General features: G+C 38.6%; 1 protein-coding gene across 3 annotated transcripts in view; it reads left to right on the top strand.

Annotated features, from left to right (window-relative positions):
• Nucleotides 1–22418, top strand: part of LOC146000484 (uncharacterized) — a 349277-nt gene that overhangs the window by 21428 nt on the left and 305431 nt on the right. Inside the window, exon 1 of one of the 3 annotated variants that reach the window (XM_083138169.1) lies at nt 13990–14083. The exons of the other annotated variants lie outside the window; for them this stretch is intronic. The gene's annotated coding sequence lies outside the window, so the exon portion shown is untranslated. Of the gene's footprint in view, nt 1–13989; nt 14084–22418 lie in introns of those variants that run through there. 3 annotated transcript variants of the gene reach the window in all.

Below are 22418 nucleotides of genomic sequence, written 5' to 3'. Positions count from 1 at the left end.
CCGAAAACTATGGATTCCACACTAATAACGGTCGTTTTTCCATTATTTTTACATGTCACCCCCTCCCACCCCCACCCCCGGGGTGCCAGGTGTGTCTTACCCCCACAGTATTTATTTTCAGGTTGCAAGTCGTATGTGTTCAAAGTTTGGTTGAAATCGCTCCAGGCGTTCGAGAGTTATGCCGGAACAAACATACACACACACACACACACACACATACATCCATTTTTATATATTAGATATGTATCTTTAAGTATGATAAAATATTCAAATTTAAATAAAAAGTTTTTTGTTTTTTTTAAGTTCACTTTATGCACAGAAATGCTAATCTGGAAAGGACCTACAGTTTAAAATAGGATCCAAACCACAATGATCCTCTACCGGGTAGCCTGGACCCCTTGAAAGGTTAAATAATAATAAGAGGAAAAAAACGGTTGTGTCCCTTTCTCGTAAATTAACAAGCAGACTGTTAAGTATGAATTAGAATGATGTGCGTTACACGGTTACTTCTAGCAGTAGGAAGGGTCAATGGGCCCTATGTGCACTGGGAATAGTGCAGAAGGAAAAAATATTTTGGCAGTCAGTCTGAAAATCACGAATGCATCTCTGTTCCAGACGGAAGCTGGTCTGCGCTGCTTTTCTATTTCGACAGACACAAGACCGAGCTCCATTGAGAAACGTTTTCTTTTCTTTTAAAAAAAGAAAACCTAAGTAAAGCAAACATTCATCAGCTTCTCTTCATGAAAAAAAGAAGCCAAACCGTCATACTCACCACAAAGGCTCACGACCTCCTTATTGATAAACAATATCACTCTGCCATTGACATGTTCTGGATCTGACGGCCTGTGCCAACTTGTTACGAGATGATTTGTTTAGAAGCTTCAGAAGGGGAAAGCATAATGAAAAAGTTACATGTTGCGTTATCAGTGCGAGTGGATGAAATGATACCAGGGGCGGCTCGAGATAAACGTCTCACTCGGACGAAATGGATTTTTAGCGTCCCTCCTTAGTACCATCCCGTCTCCCTCTATCTACCTGGTCCTTCTACGTCCGCTGTTAAACAGCACGTCTAATGCAGGTAGGTGTTTATTTAATACCTTCATAATGACATCAAAATAACAGTAATCTTTTGGCTTAATTTGCTACATGATTTTGCATTAAATCCAACTCTTTTGAAACAAATAGCCACCTATTGGAGGCACATAGTGGTTCGGATCTCACTTTAAACTGTAGATTCATTCCCGATTCTTTGCATGAAGTGGACTTAAAAATAAACTCCAACAGATAAATATCTCCACGCTTATGAAATCAGAAATATGGTGCTTTGGCGCTAATCAAGGGAGACCCCCCCCCCCTCGGTTTGGTCCAAGGCCAATCCTTAAGCCCCCTGCTGTCCACTATGTCCATGTCAAATCAGCCAATGAAGATGCACTTTTCAACCTTACATATTTTGATTCATTTGAAATTTGGCATACTGGAAGAGCCACGTGAGGTAGGAAAATATGCAGATACATATCTCTTGTATTTCCAAAATTACAGTGTTGCAAACTGCGATTCTGACCATTTTTCCCCACATCTTGTTAACTTTAAATTGCAATATTTCGACAACCAAGGCACCTATATAAGTGATTTGGACGGCATTAGAAAGGTCTTAAAGAACTCTTTCACACGAGATATGGTATGCCTATGTCGGGGTAGAAAAACAATTGAATGCGATGTAAATAAAATTATGGTAGCCATTTTCTCAAAAACGGGTTTTTTAATTTTTTTAAAAAATAAATATGTCATACATATACAATTACTCAATAACCGTGCAAAATTTAGAAATGGAACGCCAATCGGATCCGGAGTTATGTTAGATTTAGGTTAGGTTTGGATGGGGTAGAGTAGGTTAGGTGATGCATTATAACAGTTTTTGACAGACAAATTCCTAATATTCAAAAGCAAAAGTCTAACAGAAATGAAATACAATATTGTTTGAATTAACGTACATGAATATGATGTGTATATTCCCAGTTATTAGAAATGCATGGTGATTCAAAATGTAAAGAGGGGAAAGTTGCTGGAAATAGATAAGTTTCAATCTAAAGTGCTTGAATTTTCAATATATCGTAAACCATTCAGGCTGTACACTGGTACGAGCCTCATTGGTAGCCGAAAATGCCACATCCTTGGCCCGAAATACTGTATATCCTCGCAATACAAAATGTACAAAAATCGTGAACATCCCAATACCACTAGAAAAGGCTATAAACGCACAAATGAGGTTCAGGCTGCAATACATAATTTCTTCACAATGTGCCACTTCGCATGTGCAACACATTCACATTTTTATACTTGTTTACTTTGCCTGTAATTATCATCATCAATTCTTATTTACCCAATACTGTGTGGTATTGCGATGCCGTACAATATTCCGGGAGAATCAGGTGGCATTTTCGGCTTCCAATGAGGCTCATATCAGTGTACAGCCTGAACGGTGCACGGTACGTTGAAAATTCAAGCAATTTAGATTGAACCCCATCTATTTCCAACAACTTCCCCCTCTTTACATTTTTCACTATGTGCACTAATAACGGAGTTACCTATGGGACTGGACATTTGAATCACCCTTCATATATATATATTTTGCTCCCGTCACATTATGCGGGGGCCAGCCCCTTACCATTACAAATAACAACTCTAACGTTGCAAAACTAAAAATCTTAAAATCTTCTGACTTCTGCTAAAAGCTGAGGCTGTAAATGGGCACTCAGCACACACAAGGACAAAAAACAGGACAACACACACACAATTATACTGGCCATAGTGCCAGTCGCCAGAGCCTCGTTAGTCTTTAGTCCAGGGTGCACTACGTGGAAGTGAGGTTGACTTTTGGGCGCCTACGTGGAAGGTGCCCATTACGCCCCATGAATGAATATAAAACATTGCAAAGAAGTCTTTCATTTCTAGAAACTATAAACTCACAGTGTAAAACTCCAGATAGCCACATCTCGGGGTAGACCATCATAAAGTAGAGTTATTTATCCAATCCAACTGGTTCCTTTTCGAAACAACAATTGTTGAAAACTTTTCATCCCTAACTCTGTATATTCAAATTCCCATTATTAAATTGACTCTTCTAAAAGAAAACAAAATCTACCTTTACATATATTTATTACAACCAGTGATGTGCGTCTACGCGTAAACAACGATAGTCTACATTCTACACGTAGACTATTTTATACACGTAGATTACGTAATCTATGTAAACAACATGGCGAAAGGTGATAACTTAGCAAAGGGCGCCGTGGAATTAAAAGAAAATTATACTGCGTATCAGTTGCTGATGTGTGAAGAGAACCTTTAATACTCTTTCTTCCAAATTCGAACAATTTCTCACCTAGGAAGAAACCTAATATAGGAAATATTCTAGTGTTTATGGGGAAAAGACCACTCTTGCCTCACGACTGACATCTGTTGTCTTTTTTGCATACTATTTATCTTCTTCCAGAGTTGGTATTAGAAGAGAAGATACATTTTGTTGTAAATAGGTTTCTTTTCATTTCGTTAGGAACCAATATAGTTAAAAATGTCACTTTCCTTTCATGAAACCTTTGAAAATTAATTTTAATGCACTTTAAATTGTCTACGTAGTCTATGTAAACTACAACCAAATGTAATCTACGCGTAGATTACGTGTAGACAACGCATGTAGACGTAAACTTATAGTCTACGGCACATCACTGATTACAACCCATTATATAGTACATCGACATAGACTGTTAGATCTTTGTATCAGGTTCGATACCCGGTGGAGGAACATAGTAGTTAGATGCCATTTTAAACTGTAGGCAGTGCTCGTAGTAAGGGGGATGCAGAGGGGTATCCCCCCTATGACCCCAGTTAGCAAAATTTTCGCAAAGCATACCCCCAGCTGGCTCATTTTCACCTTGTTATACCATAGGGGCATCCCCCTAGCTAACCCCAAGGCTCCATTAAACATTCCCCCATCTAACACTTTGCACTTCAAGCACTGACTGTATGTTCAGAACCAATTAACCTGTTTGTGCATAGAATTTACATAAAACCAAAATCAGTTCATCAGGTGCAAAACCACAACAAGCACAGTAGTTTACAAATGTTTTAATTTATTTCGTCTGAATAAAAATATCATAACCTTGACGTATTTCATGCATGCACAATGTTAAACAGAACAGAAGTATTATCCGGTCCTTATCGTACGGTGGGATTCATGAGTATTATCGTGCAAATTGTCCATGACTATTTTCATGCATCCTATGTGATTTTAAGCGACGGATTTTTATGCACGCTGGTGCAGAATGTGCGAACAGCTTGTTTTGAGTTTTCTTTTTAATTCTAGAAACTGTTATTGGATCAAAGAAAGTGCACGAACATGGTGATGGACAATTTGTATGGTAATACTCATGAATCCCACTGCACACGAAAAGCACTTTGAACGTATGATTTGTTATCGGACCTTGATTTGTTACATTAATTAGAAATTACTCGGACAATATTTTACTTTTGAGTTAAAATCCAGGACAATTAAGGATCCCGAAGATATCTCTCGCGACACAGAGACCTCTGGGTGAAAACCTGGACGTCTGATCACCCTATTGTTGATCAAGATCTTAAGAATATGAAACTAACAATTGAAGATCACGCTGCAAGCATGGAAGGTAAAAGTGCTGCCAATGAAAACCCGTTGTGCCGGTTGGTCTCTGCTGGAGGGCTTTCGTGGATGACTAACGTACAACGGGGACGCATTTACACAATTCAGCCACCTGTTTGGGTGCCATTATGAGAAGGGAAAGAAGGATCATTTGGTTATAATTCACCGTGTCCGACTTCAGATGGCGATCTTGTGAATGAGGTGGGAGGGAGGGGATCTTGATATTGTCCGGTTGCTAAGATTGTTCGTGGCATTAACCCAGAAACAGATCATGTACGTGCATGTTCACAAACATATGGTCGTGCGAAGACATGCTTTTAGGTACCAATCAGCGCCATTGGAAAGGAAAATATAGGTTTGCTTACGTCATCAGCTGTGTAATCGCGATATGCCTCATTAGGTACCACTGGCGTATGCAGGATTTTTTTTCCCGGGAGGTTCTGAAATTGTAAAGGTGGATAGGATGTATATAGCTGCTGTGTAGGTAGACACAATAAGATATTTCGTGTATTTAGAAAACTTTCAAAATTCCGGAAAAGACTGTAGCCCCATCAGCACCCTCTGCGTATGCCAGCGCTGGGTACTATTCACTAATCTGTATTAGACGGGCGAAAGGCATCAAAAGTTTCCATCCATGTACGTCTTATTTTTTGTGTGGTTCCCCTGGATTTGCGACCCCAAAGGAAACCCGCTCCTCCCCGCTAATTGCGATCTCGTATCAGAAAGAAGGGAAAAAAGCAACGCAACGCATTAGTGCTTATGCCAGGCCTGTACCCAGGATTTTTAGGCGAGGGTGGGGGGGGGGGGGTCCGAAAATGTGGAAAAAAATAGAAGATTCAAAATACAGCATCGTGTACTGCTTCGCTCCGCTCACTCACTTTCTCCCCTTCTCTATCGTTATGTCCGGCGTTTCTCCACATATTCCTGGGACACACTGTAGAAAACAATCGGCACTAACCACTGTAATCATTCTGTGAAGATGATGTGTCCGATCCAACGCAATAAAGGGGAAACACTTTTCCGGATAGCACACAAGCTTGCGGCACTCTTACGATAGCATCCTTGTAGCTTGTCAGAGCAAGCTTGATATGGTAAGCTGGACGCAAGCTTGAAGTATGTGATACTTAGCGTTGGTGGGTAATATTAAAGAAATATTAACAATAGAGACACCCATTAATATAAGAATAGATATACTCATTAAATATAAACAATAGTGATACAATTAAATAAAACCGAAATACAGTGTAATAAAGTCAAATATGAATGTTCATGTTTCTTGTAGCTGCCGCTAGATGGCACTGATAAAAATGTGTAAAAGAAACTTAAGTTTTTGTAACACAAAAAAATGATATAATTAATTGTAAATATAGTGATCCTTCAAAAGATGTGTGAACATTAAACCACAACCAAGTGCATCTCCCATGACCAACCTTTTTGATTCATGACTATATAAACAGGAGCTATGTGTGGCGAAGAAAAACGGACACACTCAGGAATCGGTTAGATAATATGAACTTTTCAGCCTGATCATTACCAGTGCGTAGTTAGAGATTGGTTAATTCATTGAATTGAACTATCCAGCATGACTATTGCCTATTTTAGGGGAGTAGGAAAATTTCATAAAAAGAAAAACGCATAACAAACATTGGTGGCTGACTGTTGCATGACCCCCAATTGCTCTTTATTTTGCTGTACGATGTGCATTATAACCATATTTATGCTATCAATGAAGAGAAAAATCATTTTAGCTTAAAGGTGCAAGTCAGAATGTGGCTTTACTTCGAGCATTCTGTAAGAATACAGCTAGTTATGGCAAGCTTGATGCATGCTTTCAGTAAGCTGTCTGTGCTATATGGGTTCAAACACGAACCAGAAGCACGTTAGCTTGTGGCAATCTTAAGGTAGCTTTCTTATAGCTTGTCAAAGTAAGCTTGGTGTGGCAAGCTGGATGCAAGTTCTATGTAAGTGGTACTCGGCAAGTAAGGCTACTGCTGAAAGCTTACAGCTATACGAAGCTTGCCTTGGCAAGTTTGCTGCAGCTTCGACTTATGGTAACTAGCTAGGCGCAAGCTTGCAGTGGAGAGCTTGCTTCAGACTTGCAGCTAGTTTTCTGTGCTATCTGGGGATATTCTTTTAACATTGCTGGCAATTGTTGATGTGTGATTAATGTCACAACAGGATAAATAATAATTAGGTTGTGAAAGAATTACTTTAATTCATTTTTGATCAACATAAATCACACAGTTTTCACTTTAACGACCACGACAAAAAGAAAACAGATCTTTTTTGTGCAAATGGATGCAGTTTAATCTGCTACGCCTCTTCCCATAGCGTATGCACATAAGCTTACAATAAAAAGCCAACTTATGACATGTTTGACATGCGTATAAACCGTCTGTGAAAACTTTCTGGACTTTATATTCTTTGTAGCAGATGCTGGCAGGATTAGTTAAGCTTGGCTACAAAGCCATAACGTTACCCTCCCCCACACCAATGTAGTTTCTCTTTTGTTCCGCTGGTGGCGCTGATCACGTTATCGACAGATGCTTTTACGGTTCACAGACACCACTGATGTCATTTTCCGGTGAATTTCCATTTCACGTTGAAGCAGTCAATTTTTATATCCTGTGTCCGCCTCGGATGTTTGTTTCTGAAAGGAACAGGGCATTGAATACATGTTGGAGCAACTCTTAAGGCACCGAATGCATAACTGCAACGTGTAGAATCAGTGTTACTGTGGGAGGTAGGGTAAGGTGACAGATTTTTAAAACAACAAAACGGATTTTTTAAAATATTTCCCAGAAGGAAAAACGGGATGCCAAAATGTATACATTTTAATACGAAACTATTTCGTCATAAATACTTATGTTTAAAAAGTAATTAAATAAATTGATACTGTGTAGATAACTTACATAATATGGTGATATGCACTGCACTGCAGCCAAGCAGTCCTTTAGAATTAGAAGTCAATCATTAATATTTTGCCTATGAATGGATCGTCTTCAGTACATCCTTCTTTTCAAATAACATTTTGTACAATTTACACTCATGTGATTAAGTTCACCTTACTAATGGATATAACATTCAAAGTTTGTACTGAAAGAGCATTCTTGTCATTTGTCCATAAATCAGTCATGTACGAAAACACTCGTTCAGTGCGGGCATTAGTTCCGGGCAAACAATATTTTAAGAAAATTGGAATATGGCACATTGTTGACATTGAAATGTGAAATTATTTCTACCCAACAATGCCATAGTGAGAGTAGAGAAGGTTTAATGTTGCAGTAATTCTATGCCATTGTCACAAAAAATGGGTAATTCTGACGACCCGTTTTACGGGATAGAGGCTCAAAAAAATGGACTGTTCCAGCTAAGACACTTTAAGGTAGGACACACCCAAGTTTTTGCTATTGGCATCAGAATTCTCTACCTTTGGACTTCATTTTGCTGAAGAAAAAGGAGCAATACCCGAGTTCGATACCCGGTGGAGGCACAAGTGGTTTGAATTCCACTTTAAACTGTAGGTCCAGTCCCGATTAGCCTTACTGTGCACAAAGTGGACTTTAAAACACCAACTCAAACCAAACCGAAAAGGAGCAATATTTTCGGTTTCTTTCTCTATTCACGAAGTGCATCTGAAAATTCTGACTTGTCCAGGAATTTCATAAGGTGGAAACGTAATCCTAAAAGGCGAGAGGCGGTGACGCTCTTTCAAGATTTAGTCCTATATTTTATTTACTATTATTTCCTACATTTCGTGTTCTCTTCCTTTCAAAACATTTGGGCCAAAAGGGAAGGAGAGACCCATCTACCACTTCCTTTAATACTTCAGGGATAGGTTTATTTAAAGTATTAAAAATTCCAACTAGATGCAAATTTAGAATATCAAAACTGCATTGAATTTTATAACATGTGAGAAAAATATGTTTTTAACCTCTTGCCTGTACGAATAACAATGTTGCATGAAACAGCGTGCTTTTCTCTTTTCACACAAATTATATGCTCTGTTTATACACTTTGAACATACATTTCTATTGACATTTGTCGGTGAAACCTTCATTAACATTAATTTCCAGGTACATATGAAAATGATTATATTTACTAGTAGATATGACATTTTTTCCTCGGAAATTCTATGTGTACGAATAACAATGTTACATACTGTATCTAGAAAGTCATTTTGAGAGACGCAACCACGAATTCTTGTCTGGGGGGAAGTACCAGAATAAACGTACCAATAAAAATAATAATAATGATTTTAATAATAATAGGCTAATGTTCATAAAAATAATGTCACTAATAATGTTATTATAACATTATTATTATTATTGATTTGCTTTATTTTACTTCGCTTCTTGTGCCACGTTTGGCTAATTTGCAAAGATGGGGATGAATGATGGCATGATGAAAATGATGTATCGATACTCGCAAACATCCATGCCCAAGCCGGGATTCGAACCTAGGACCAAACCCAGGCAATTCTGATGTTTATTGACGTTATGGATTTAAATTATAAGCATGCTTTCTTCAACACTACAAACAGCAATGAGCTCACAATTAGCATTTCATAGCAGTTACATGCATTAATTCCACCTACACCAATTTTGCTTATGTGAGATTGTTTGAGTTAGCTGAAAAGCTCAAATATGCCACCATCTGAACAGAAGATTTTTTGCCCTTGCACATCTGCCAGGGGTGCACAGAACAACCAATCAAAATCCTTGACATGCGCAGTAGCCGATAGAATCTTGTCTTGTTGTTTGTCTTTCATGCGATTTAGTGGGATTTTCCTCTTTTTTTCGTGTTAAACTGTATGTAATAGTGCTGTTGTGTATTGAAAGTGTAGTGTCTGTATTGTTTGTGAATATATCATATTGTTTGACAACATATTAATACATAATGGTCGTAAATTTCACAATGTAGTCGTGCTGCAAAGCGAATGATAGAAGACAGGGCTGACAAGCTAAGAGTTATACTTCGTGTTCATCTCTTCATTATCAATTGAAAGGGAATGAGGTTCCGACTGAAGGTAGGAAGAAAAGCATTCATATGAGTAGAATTTGAACTTGTTATGACTGTCCTTTTGGTGTCTCATAAGAGCAGACTTTATTCTCCTTACCTTGCGTTCATTTTACGCACTGCGTTGTAGTACCAAAATGCTGGAATTCTGTATAACGTGATTTGCAAAGAATGATCGTGACCCAGTTATTGACGATTCGCTTTTATTGTATTCTGTTGCGTCGTAGCTAAATATTATACAGATATATAAATATTATATGTATTTAGAAGATAACTTTTGTCCACTTTCCAAAACTTTAATGTACTTTTTGTACGTTAATGAACCTAAGTCCGAATCGTAATCGTTTGTGTGCTGCCAACATGGCTGTAGGTTCGATACAGCATAATATCTCACAGTGGTTCGGATACTATTTTAAACTGTAGGCTCAGTCCCGATTAGCCTTCCTGTCATCAAGTAGAGGAGACGTCAGAAACCCCTGTAATAACGCCCTTGATTGCTGTATTATAATTTCGAAATTTTTGTATCCTCACTGACAAACAACTAAGCGAAATGTAGTACACAGTCCAACTTTTTACTCAGAGTGGTGAAGCACCATAGCCTATTCGTGGCACAAGTACTCGTCGTGCTTCTTGCCAGCGTCTTTCATGACGTTTCCGTTTTGCTTCTCACGGACACGAGTGAAAATATGCACTTTTTGTTGGCAAATGCTTTTTTGTGTGTCATTTTACTGGTACGTCACTTTCCACGTTCCCCTCTCCCTTTCCCCTTGGCTTTCACGTACTGCAATTGCGCCAAATGCTGGAGGAGGATGTAGCCTTTCAGCTTTTTACTTCATCTGTGCCAAGATGACAGCCAGTTTCATGAATGAGCAGAGGCAAGGTAATGACGAGACAATGAGGATTGAGACAATGACCCGCCTGCCACTCACGTCAAGTGCAGATTAGGGAAAGACCAGGCCAGAATCAAGGCTCTGGGGAATAGGGGCGGGGGGGGGGGTGCTGTGTTCAAAAGTGGCATATTTACGATTTTGTTTCGAAAAATGACAAGGCTCGGCGCCCATGGCGTAACGTGTGATCTCTGTTGGATTCGAACCTGGGACCTCTGGCTATGTAGCGTATTACGCCGACCACTTCGTAAGTTATTCCGAATATCGTTTCGTTGCGAAACATATTGTGCTTGATATCTCTAGTCCTCTAAATGTGGAATATTTACGAAAACAAAAGACGCCAGAACATTAACCAGGATAACATAATAGAGCAATCAGACTGTCTCAATGCATTCGCCATTTTTAAACTTCTGTTTGGTCTACATTTTGGGACATAGAAATTGAACAGAAAGTAGTAATGAAGATGTTGAAGTAAAATTCGTAGCTTGCGACTGGCTAAGCTGGAAGGAGGGGCAAAGTAGACATATTCTAATTTTGTAAACTTTTTAAACCAGTTAGAAACCTTAATGGATATAAAATAGGGTTATTGCCACTAAACTCTTTCCAGTATTCTAGAAACAGTACATTAGATCCAGACGAATAACTTAAGACTTTAAAAGAAAAAAGACTGATCGAATCTTAAAGATTTTGGAAATATTTGAAACAAGTGTGTGATTACAAAAATTGAAGTCATTTCCATAATCAACATTTATACCCTTCTCAGTGTTTCGTAATAGGGTTTAGCGAAGACCAACCTCATATTTAAAAATAATGTAACGATATTTTGCTTCATCCTCGTACATCATGTAAATTTTCATATGTCATAATTATATATAAAATGTGGTGAAGTATATAGTGGATTTTTAATCAGGGTTGTAAGGAGTTTCTTTGAGAAGGTTAAGGCTAAAGTTCGTGATAAAAATGCACATATAAAGGATTTTGTGTAAAATTGAGCATTTTAAAAGATAAGCGTTTGAATGGTGTTAGGAACGTGTGCTTAAGTCACAAATTTCAGATGATAGAACTAAGTATAGATCCACCAACAAATCTGAAACTCTGGCGCGGGAGCAGTAGCGCTAGTGTCGCTAGTTAAAGTTAATTTGGACAAACTCTGCATGATTTGTTTTGATTTTTGTTATTTAGGGTCGCATTTTCTGCCATTTTTGGCTAATCACGACGATGAGAATGAGCGACAATATGATGGAGTGACACTCACAAAGAACCTCCATGCCTGGATTCGAACCTTGTAGAAAATTGTGCTAACTACTTCGCCACGAATTTACTTGTGGGGGGAGGGGGGCTTGGGGTACAGCAAACTGCTCTACACCCCTGACTGCACTAAATTCATTACTGTATTCGTTACTTTTTGACGTTCACAATACCAATAACCATTTTTACAGCTGGACTGAAGTCCGTTATGAATTCAACAAAGTCGGATTGGATCACGTAATAACACTATAGAAACGTCCAAAACACACACACACGAGTTTACTGCGCACAGAATGGACTTGGTGTCTACTCCACATGCACCTGTCTTTCCGCGAATGAAATTATCCACACATAATCTGTTTTGGCTAGCCATCATTCTGGGAATGCCAGCAAAAATGAAACAGGTTTGTACTTTCATTCAGGGCTGAGCAAGCCTTGTTTCCTGGCATGAGTTTCGCTCACACGATCAGTTTTAGCGACAAGCATAGGGGCTTATGAAAAGCTAATCACGTTTGGGCAATCTATATGTCTGCAATGAAGCAGATTTTGCAAATTGGGGTGTAAGTGGTTGGGGTGACCCTTTCCAAAGACACCCAAATGCCAACCTCCCCGAGACTGCATTTTACAGACTATCAAGGCTTTGGCGTCTGGACTTACAGCCAGGATAATCCTCCGTAGGGACTGCGTCGTCCATACGTCAATCTGTTCCATCCTCCATCTCATCGCATCATCATTCATCTCCATTGTCGCGATTTTGGCAGAAAAGATATTGCAAATTCTATATATTTGGTAAGAATCACTGTGCAATGTGCATACACCGGGTATTGAACTCGCTACCCCTTGGTTACAAGGCAACAAAGAACGACATTTATCATCATTACATTAAGCATCTTACAGTAAAATCATGTGTTGGCTAAGTTGAAATACTAATAAATGAAGGGCTCGGGTGCATGGGCGTCGCCAGAAATTTTGCAGGGGGGTCGCGCAAATGATAAAAGTTGAATAGTAGAAAAATAATACGTATCATTACCACGGTTATAAATGTTGTTATACAATAATAAATATTATAAACTAACAAAAATACATTTTATTCGAAATAATAATAATTATTATTATTATGTAAATAGGGGAGACTCGATCCACCAAACGAGTGAATACCAGCACAACTATTTTCTATTATTTCTTTTGCATTTTATGCAGTTAGTATCTGAAATGCATTTTGATATTAACTTTTGCACGTCTCGTTCAAGAAAAGGCTTTAAATGCTATGTTTTTTTTCCATAGAGTTTGTTGTGTGACCTCTCACCTACAACTGTAATTATTATAATTTGTTCTTTCCATGAAATGGTAAAATATAACCTTGTTTCTGTATTTTTCACTCAATGTTTTCGATCCAATGCATTTTTACTTTGATTTTTCTGTTCGAATACTAAATAAATGAACTTTATTTCTGTTCTTAACAATAATAATAAACTTTCGGCTTTCTTGTATCTTTAAATGAACGAAGTCAATTTCCAGGGGAGTCCACCGACCCGTTCGACACCCCCCCCCCCCCCCCGGTACCCGTGCTCGGGTGTAAAACAGTGGCATTTTGGTCATTTCTGAGTTTATTAAGAAAAAAGGTTATTAGAAGCTATACTGTATATAAATTGCTTTCGTATTGTGTTTACCAATTTCAGAAGGATTCACTGAGTCCAATCCAAATTGTATGACATTGCAATTTCACTCAAAAATTGTAGGATGGCACAATTTACTTTGGAAGTCAGAAGTGACCAAAATGTCACTTACCATGTTTCACACCCGAGCCCTTCAAATAATGAAATTTAAATATGAAATCTGAAAAACAAAATACTGAACAATTAATAGTTCTAAGGTAACCATTAGTTCCTACTAAATCTGCCTGCGAATAGCTGATTCTTATTTACGGCACAGGAAACATATCTCTCTTGTGTCTAAACCAGAGCTCCAACTTGCTCAAGCAGACTCCCAAATTGACAGGATTTTGTTTAGTTCTGCCACATGTGTGTGTGAATACGTACCAATTCCTCCCACCCATTCTCCCACGACGGGGGGAGCAGGGGTAGAGAGCTCTTATCAAAGCGTGTATCTGACCTGGATAGAAAGTAGCTCAGCCATAGAGCTCCAGTAGCGCTCGTGTGAGTGAGGTGTGTGCAACTGTGTGGCCAGGTGTTGTGTTCGCGCTGCCCAAGTGGATGATTTGTCATACAACTTTATCACGCCTGATACTGCTGATGTAAGTATGCCTTGTTTTCAAGATATGTGTTATATAAAATAATAACTTGTGTTATTTGTATTATGAAGAGAAGCGTGTTTCGTAGACGGAAATCGTGGGTTCGAATCCTGGTTGCACATATGTTATTTTAGCTGTTTTCATTTATAATTGTCCATTGTCTCTGTGGCGGGTAGGGTGGTAAAGTTGGCAAGCCATGAAGGGCGTTTGGAGGGGAGACTTGCACACCCCTTGCAGTGGCGGCGATTAGGGCGGTTCGAGGGGGCAGTTTCCCTCCCCACTTTTTGACACTTTTGCCCCCTTATCTTGACCTTATATACCAAGGGAAAGTAAACTGACCTTGCCCTCTCCCACCTCCCAGTTTTGGAACCCAATCACCACCACTGTCAGCACTCCCTCCTGCACCCAAATTTTCATCTGAGTAGTAATAACAACAACAATAATAATATATAGGAAGCAGGTTTACTGTAGTACATTTTGCTATAAAGTCATGTGATCTTCCATTTCCAAGTCTCTTCCTCAAGTCTCGATTAGCCTCTGTGTAATACAACTATTATTTTTTAAAGCAATATATTTTAAAGAAGGTTGTACATAGTCTCTTACATAGATTAGTTAGGAAGTCTTATATTATGTTTTAACTGTAGATTCAGTTCCGACTAACAACCCAGTGTATAAAGTGGACTTAAGTTAAACATACTTAGAGAAGGTTTTTCTTGTTTTATTACATGTTTTTAGAAAATAACAGTTTTATAGCAATAGAAAAAAGAACGTAACTTTAAATCTACACATATTGTGTTTTTTACGTCTGGGAAGATGTGTCCCAGGTTGTCATTATCCAACATATCAAGATAAGGCGAATCATCAGATTTTTCCCCATCTTTCGAATGTTTTTCTTATGCAATAGTATAATAGTTGCATATAATTATATCATGACCGCTGTTAACAATCTTGCGGTTATTAAGTGTAGTCAGAAATAATTGACTTTTTATGTAAATCCAAATTTACGTGCTTTTAATTTCCTGATACGCCACTCACAGACATTTCGAGCAAAATTACGAAAAAGTATAACTGTATTATTCGAGATTCCAGTTATATGGTATGGCATCTGGTGAGAGATTTTGAAACTACATTGGGTGCAATTGCTTGCTTAGGTATCTGGACGCCAATGGAGAAACACAAGAAAAGTACCAAGATATGAACAAGCTTTTTATTTCTAGAGATGCCCAAAACCAGAACAAGCCTCTTCCTTCATAACTTGTCATAATTTGTATGCCACCTTCACAGGATATTTGAAAAATATGCCAAACAAAAATGCATCCCAAAATAAGACCACGCGGCTTTACACTTCGTAATAAACGTTTTCCGATTTCAATTAACTGAGGAGATCTGTTTTGATTACAATGTTTGAAGCCATAGGCGTAACTTAGCGGGAGCAAGGAGGGCACTTGCCCCCCCAAATGTTCAGGTTATTAAATTTAATAGTTAAGGATACTTTTCTTAACCTCCTGGCACCTGGGTAGCAAAGTATTGAAGAGTATATTTTATAATTGCGCAGTTCTGGACTTTTTACGGGATCCTGCCTCCCAAAGTCTCAAGTTTAATTCTGCCCTCGAAAGTTAAGTCCCAAGTTTGATTCTGCCCCCCAAAAATTATATCCCAAGTTTGATTCTGTCCCCCCAAAAAGTCTACAGTTTGATCCCCCCCAATAAAATTAAGCCCAGTTTGATTCAGCCCCCAAAAATTAAGTCCCAAGTTTAATCCCCCCGCTAGTTAAGTCCCAAATTCGATTTTGCTCCCCCCTCCCAAAGTTAGGCCTCAAGTTACATCCATGTTTGAAGCAATACAACACACAAAACTCCACAAAAGGCACACATGTCAAGCCGAAAATTAATTGTAAAACTGGTTTAGCTACACGATATAGTGAAGAGGCTTACACCACGATATCTATCACCAATAGCATGAGACAGTTTCTCTCTACCAACCTGCTTACATAAATAAGAACGGCGAAGATATGCTTCATGCTTCACGTTTAGTACGTGAGTCATCTCGAATATCAGCAGAACATGATCACAAACAACTTCACTACGTTACAATGTAAATGCATTTATTCTGATTGATTTTTTTCTATTTCTGATCACAATCATAGGTCAAAGTTTTGCTCTAATTACACTTCCAAGTTCTTTACATTTCCTGGAGTTCATATTAGCTTCGTGTATACAGGGTGATTGGTAATTCGACCTATTCCTGGAAAGGGGTAATACTAGAGCACATTTGCAACAAATTTGACCCTATGCACCGGGGGTCGGAAATCAATGGGTTTCGAGTTATTGCAGTTTGTAGATTTTCGTGACATATTCCGACTTGCGACCAAAAAACTACTAATTGTGAAAAACTACTACACCCTGGGCACTTAATCGACATGTTGCTAACAGCTGACGAATGAGTGACTACTGGGAAAAAATTCATGTCCAAAATTCCAATACCCACAGAAAAAAACAGTCATTGGAGCACACGTCATGAAGAAATTTTGAAATTATCGTTTAAATCGAAGAGGATTACTCAAAAAATGGTAACACACTTAGCGTAAAAATTACGGAAAAAACTTCCTCGTTTCATAAGCTCTCCAAAACGATACAAATATTTTCAACTGGCACACGGGTATCATTACGCATCTAGTGTTGTACCGGCGACTGTAATCAAATTGTCTCTCACTTCCAGGCTTAGCCAGGATTTGTCTTTTTCGTTTGTGCTCAGTGGCGAATCCAGAAAACTATCAGGGGGTAAGGAGGCAAGATTGTAGAATTCTCCCGTACTATCTTACTATAGTTCTCACTCGGTAGATCTTCAATGGTCTAAAAGTACATTTGAATTGGTTATTAACTTCTGTTCGCAACACCACTAACTAATCACGGCGGCTAAGGATGGTAGCTAGACGAAACCTTTTACCTTTTGAGTGATAAAGCCATACTAGAAAGTTTTTTTTTTCATTTGAGAGCAGTTTATCTTTACAATGCAAATGATACACCTTGTGTTTAGTCAATTTATATTATGCAGAATATCATTACTAGGCATTAATTTAGGGAAATATTACCAAAAATGTATAACTTTGCTGATACGTACCTGCAGGAAGCTTTTGCATAAATGATAATGCTGTTGCAACGTACACAAATTATTCTCAACTCCCCGTGTACTGCAAATAGTTATTTGGCCAGTTCCCATCTTCAACACGTCTGTTTGCATAATGTCATGAAACGAAAGTGCTTTAACTGAAGTCTTTTTATTAATGTAATGACGTAATCAAGGGGAGAGCCTGGGCTCAATGTATCCCTAAATCCGCCCTAGGTGAACCCAACCTTCGATGAAGTGTGCTGAAACTTTGTTAGCGGAAAATAGTACTGAAATAACAATTCGTGAAATACAAGTACTACTTTTGCCACATCGTTATCGAACACTTTAAACTCACAGAACTCTTCTTCACAGAATATGTACAAAATGTGTTCAATTCACGATAACATAAAAAATCATTGCAAAAAATGCTAAATTTGCAATATTTTGCGACTTTGTATGAGTGAAAAAGTTTGGCATGGCCTTCAAAGCAATTTCGGTTTCATGGCGATTGTAAAAAATAATACAGAGCATATGGTGCTACATTTTGAGATGTGTCATGGAAACAAGCAAGAGCCAATCAACAACGGTTAATGCCAAAATTGCATTAAGTAGTATTTATATTTAAAAATTGGATCTTTTGTTTCTGTAAGAATTGCATTATTGAACTGTAATTAGATCAATTGGGGAAGAGAAGAAGCATTATGGACATACTTAAAATTTTATCAGAACAACTCTTATGAACATGTAGATATTATTTTATTTTAAAAAGTTAATTTAAACTGTTAATTTTCGTCATTACCAAATTGACCACATTTTCTGTTGTCTCTCATATTCTAGAGCTCAATTTTAGCGAATAAAGAGCTATGAAATTTTTGTTGACTTTCTGGGCTTCAGTCATTTTTGTAACCAAGAAAAAAATAATGTTTATGTGCTGACATCTATGAACAGAAAATACAAGCTTCATATTTTTACAGTGTGTTCATTAGCAGTCAAGAGTAAAGTTAAGGGAGACGGATATGAGGGCTAAAATAGGGCAGGGTCATGATCAGAGGGCGCCTGTGTTAGGTGGACCAGTCCCAGGACCTAACCACAAATTTATTTCGGCGGGAGGGTCTCATCCCTTATCAGCAGCCGCCATCTAAAGGCGAAAAAGTGGTAGGTTTATACCGGAAGAAACATTTGTAGGATTTCCGTGGGCCCCCAGCTTTTTTACTGTTTTCTTTAATTACTTGTACGCAATGGATGGTGTTCTATATTCCTCTTGCTGTGTAACGCAATAAGAAACATTATTATTGCTAGTAGTAGCTGGAGAAAGAAAGCAGTAATTGTTAGGAACCATTGAATTGCCTATTATTAAGCAATTTCCTAATTTCCCACTACGAGAAAGGTTTTAGCAACGGCAGAACATGAGCCCTTCTTATTCTAAATTCGGTGAAATTCAGTGTACAATGAAGCTGTTACTGTTTTGTGCGTGTGTGTGTGTTTTAATGCATCTCTCTCTTGCGCGCGCGTTCTCGGTTAATGAGAAGAGAAACATTTAATGGAGGAAAAGTGAGTGAATCGCATGTCTGCTTCTCGTAGGACGTGCCTGTTGTTTCTCTTAGAACCTTTTGTAGTCTGCAGCGGAAGACTTCTGGCTGTTATCGTTTCATGACTTTCTGAAACGATGAGCAGTCTCGATAAGAAATCCGTCGAGCCTCTTGCATCCACTGCTCCGGGAATTGACAACATGGTAAGCACGAGCGTCGTCACATTGGCCCTCAGTTATTACCCTGTTCATCTAATGAGATGTTTTCGAACAACTCCTGTAAGCATTTTAACACGCATATTAATCGTTTATAGTAGAGTGTTGTTCACATACACGGGCACGCACGCATACACATACACACAGACCAGTGACGTATGCTGAGCCTGAGACCTGAACTAGCTCACTATGACAACACCTGGTCCTAGGCTATGGAGCAAGGCAGAAGACTATACTCATTCTTGGCGTCTTCAAGGAAGCCACGTTGCCATCCCAACCGTAGGTTGCAAACTTATAAAAGTTCAGGTTGCCAACTCTTAAGAATTCAGGTTGCCAACTCTTAAAAATTCAGGTTGCCAACTCTTAAGAATTCAGGTTGCCAACTCTTAAGAATTCAGATTGCCAACTCTTAAGAATTCAGATTGCCAACTCCACAGGCCTGCACAAGACCCGGAGAAAACCCGTCTGCGAGGAGGCGCGCCTACAATAATATGCAACACGCACATCAAGCCCAGGTGTTCGACATCGCGCAAGCGAGCTTCACGTCACAATGTTGCACAGGCTTCGATGCCTGCCAGGTTTTTCTATTACCCGGGTCTTAAGAAGACCCGTGAGACTCGATGTAGTTCTTGCAGGTAGACGGCGAGCACTACTGTCAGTGTTGCCAACGGCCATTATATTTCACTACGCATGGAAATATTTGAATTTCTGCTAGGCGCAGGTGCCTTGAGGTTGTAGAATCATTGGCGTAGCAAGGGGTGAGCGAAGTGGGCGACCAACCTGGGCCTCGCGCATATAGGGGCCTCGCGTCCTATGAGGTTGATACGAAAAACGTAATAAATGGAAGTGAGAAAGATAGAAAAGGCTAATTTTTGTGGGCAATAAAATTAAGACATTTTTAACTGGCTTTATATTCTAGTTTAACGTTATAATTTGAATGAATACGTCAAATCAGAGGCGGGCGGGAGCTCTAAACCTAAGGGGCCCCGAAAAAGTCAAAATAATTCTAATTTCTCATGTGAAACATCAACGCAAAAATTGCTTGGACAATTTTATCCATTTTTCTTCTGTGTCGTGACCTTGCATAGCCTACCCGATTTTAATATGTTAATGGTAAAGTACCTCAAACTGCCACGGAGCAAAGTATGGGGCATTTAAATGCTTCTGGTGTTTTAAACTCAAGAAAGGTATGGATAATATTAGCAGTTCTTCCTTCGTTCCTACAACTTCAGACGCAGCTATTGCCTGCCCTCTGTAACGGGCACGAAGATGATTTATCTTCCGAATTTCCTGATCAAGTTCTATGTTTCAGGAATGTGCTTAAATCTGAAATCAAGTGCTTTAGGAAAGTTTCTTCTCCTTGATAGCTCTACACTAACTTCCAGTGTTCTCTGTATCCTGTACCGCCTTCTGTTTGGGGGAAGGGATAAGTAAGTATTTGTATTTTCTTCTTTTGAATACATAAATGTCAAAGAAAGATATGTTGTAATACGTGAAAATTCAGAGTTAGAGCATCGATTTGTATAGTTATTAATGTAAGTGCAGCCACAACCAGCCATTCTAAGTAATTACGTAAATTTCCTGGAAGAAGCTGACTGTACTTGAGGGACCCAAGTTTATTTCTTGCGGACGCGTACTTTACGATTTTATTACGCCACTGCGTCAAATATTTAATATTACAAGAACATTAAGACGTAACAACAAAATGACATTCACAGTTATTATTATCATCTAAGTCCTAAAATTCAAAGTTAACTGGTACAATTTATGTGCAACAAAGTCAAAATTGCTAATTAAAAAAAGTCAAAATTGCTAATTTAAAAAAAAGTCAAATTAGCTGTATCAGTTGATTACACCAAACATTTCACATTTATTGTGCAAATGACTATCGTTTTAAGATTTGCTGATGTTGAAACCGATTGTGTAGAAGAGCTTGTAGGTAGATACATTGGGCCCCTAGACAGGATTGTGATTTAGCGCACTCCCTTCCCCCCGCTCTATCAAGCACTGACATTTTATGTGCGTCCTTCCATATTTTCTACTTAAGCCATGGTTTGTGACATTTACATCCTACAAACTTCGAAATGAGGAAACAAAGAACGACTCATTAAATAATATATAGGTTATATTTCAAGATTCTTACTTTGTATTTCTGATTTTTTTAAAAAAAAAAGTTTAGCACACTTAAGGATATTTCAGTTATCTTACTGCGTAAAGAACATCTTAGAAAACGTACTATTACTACTACTTTGGTTAATGAAAATTCCAGCAGCGTGTTACTGTAGCTCTGCCAAGTGTAAATTTCTCTGTCGCGTACTATTAAATATAATTTTCGTCAGAAATTAATTATTATTGTAGGCTATTATATAAATATGATAATTTGCTGACGTTTCCTTGATGACTGTGTATCGATTTACATTGATATTTCAAACTTAAAGAACGATGGGGCCTTGCATTCAAATCTCGCCCAGGACCTCACGATATGTTGCTAAGCCACTGCACCTAAGATTTTGTAACTTCTCAAATTAGTGTCATTATTATGTCAAACCAACTACCACATATTTTCTAAATTTGTTTCGATGGTCTTGAAATATGTTTGTGTGTCTTGTTCATTTTATGTCACCTTTCTGGTCTTGAAATCGTAAATCCTCTGTCGGTTTCATTTTTACGTTGTTTGTTTGTTGAAATGTGTAAATAGCATTGCCTGTTATTTGCACCCGTGTGAAAATACAAGCTAACAATTATATTTTGTATCGTATTACTATCAATGCGGTCTGAGAACAAGATAACTAGCAACAACACTAGCGAACGACGATTTGTTGAAAGAGATGACAATATTCAAAAACCTTTTATAATGCAAATTCTGATTTCATGTTCCATTTTATGGACCATCGTGCCTTAGTGTTCAGGGGGGGGGGGGATCTTGAGCAACTAATTCGGATATTGAATTGGCAAAATTTCACCAGAGAGAAAATCTGTTTGATTGATTGATTCATTTATTTGGTCAATTTGTGCACAATAAGGCTAATCGGGACTGGACCTATAGTTTAAAGTGGGATCTGAACCATCATGTGCTTCCACCGGGTATCGAACCTGGTACCCTTTGATTACAAGGCGACGACACTACCACTGCGCCATAGGGGAGCACCCCGAAAAAAGTATAATGTAGAACAACCACCAGTCACACAAAGTTCCAAAGTATTTACGATGGCACTTTTTGCGAAACTTGGTTCGTACTCCTGTACAGGTGTCAGCAGTGGCAGCAATTAGGGGCGGGGCCGAGAGAGTGCAGTTGCCCCCCCCCCACTTTTTGCTACTTTTGCACCACGCTAACCTCATGTACCAAGGGAAATTAATTATCCTTGCCCCCCCCGTACATTTGCACTTTGGCCCTCTAGTTTTGGAACCCAATCGCCGCCACTGGGTGTGAGCGATACAAATGTTTTCTAGCAAGGAATAAATGTCTGCAATTTCAAATTGATAAAA

Source organism: Lepisma saccharinum, chromosome 16 (assembly GCF_977018435.1).
Source record: "Lepisma saccharinum chromosome 16, izLepSacc3.1, whole genome shotgun sequence".
NCBI lineage: Eukaryota > Metazoa > Arthropoda > Insecta > Zygentoma > Lepismatidae > Lepisma > Lepisma saccharinum.
Note: the sequence above shows the minus strand (reverse complement) of the source record. Positions and strands in the feature narration are given on the sequence as shown.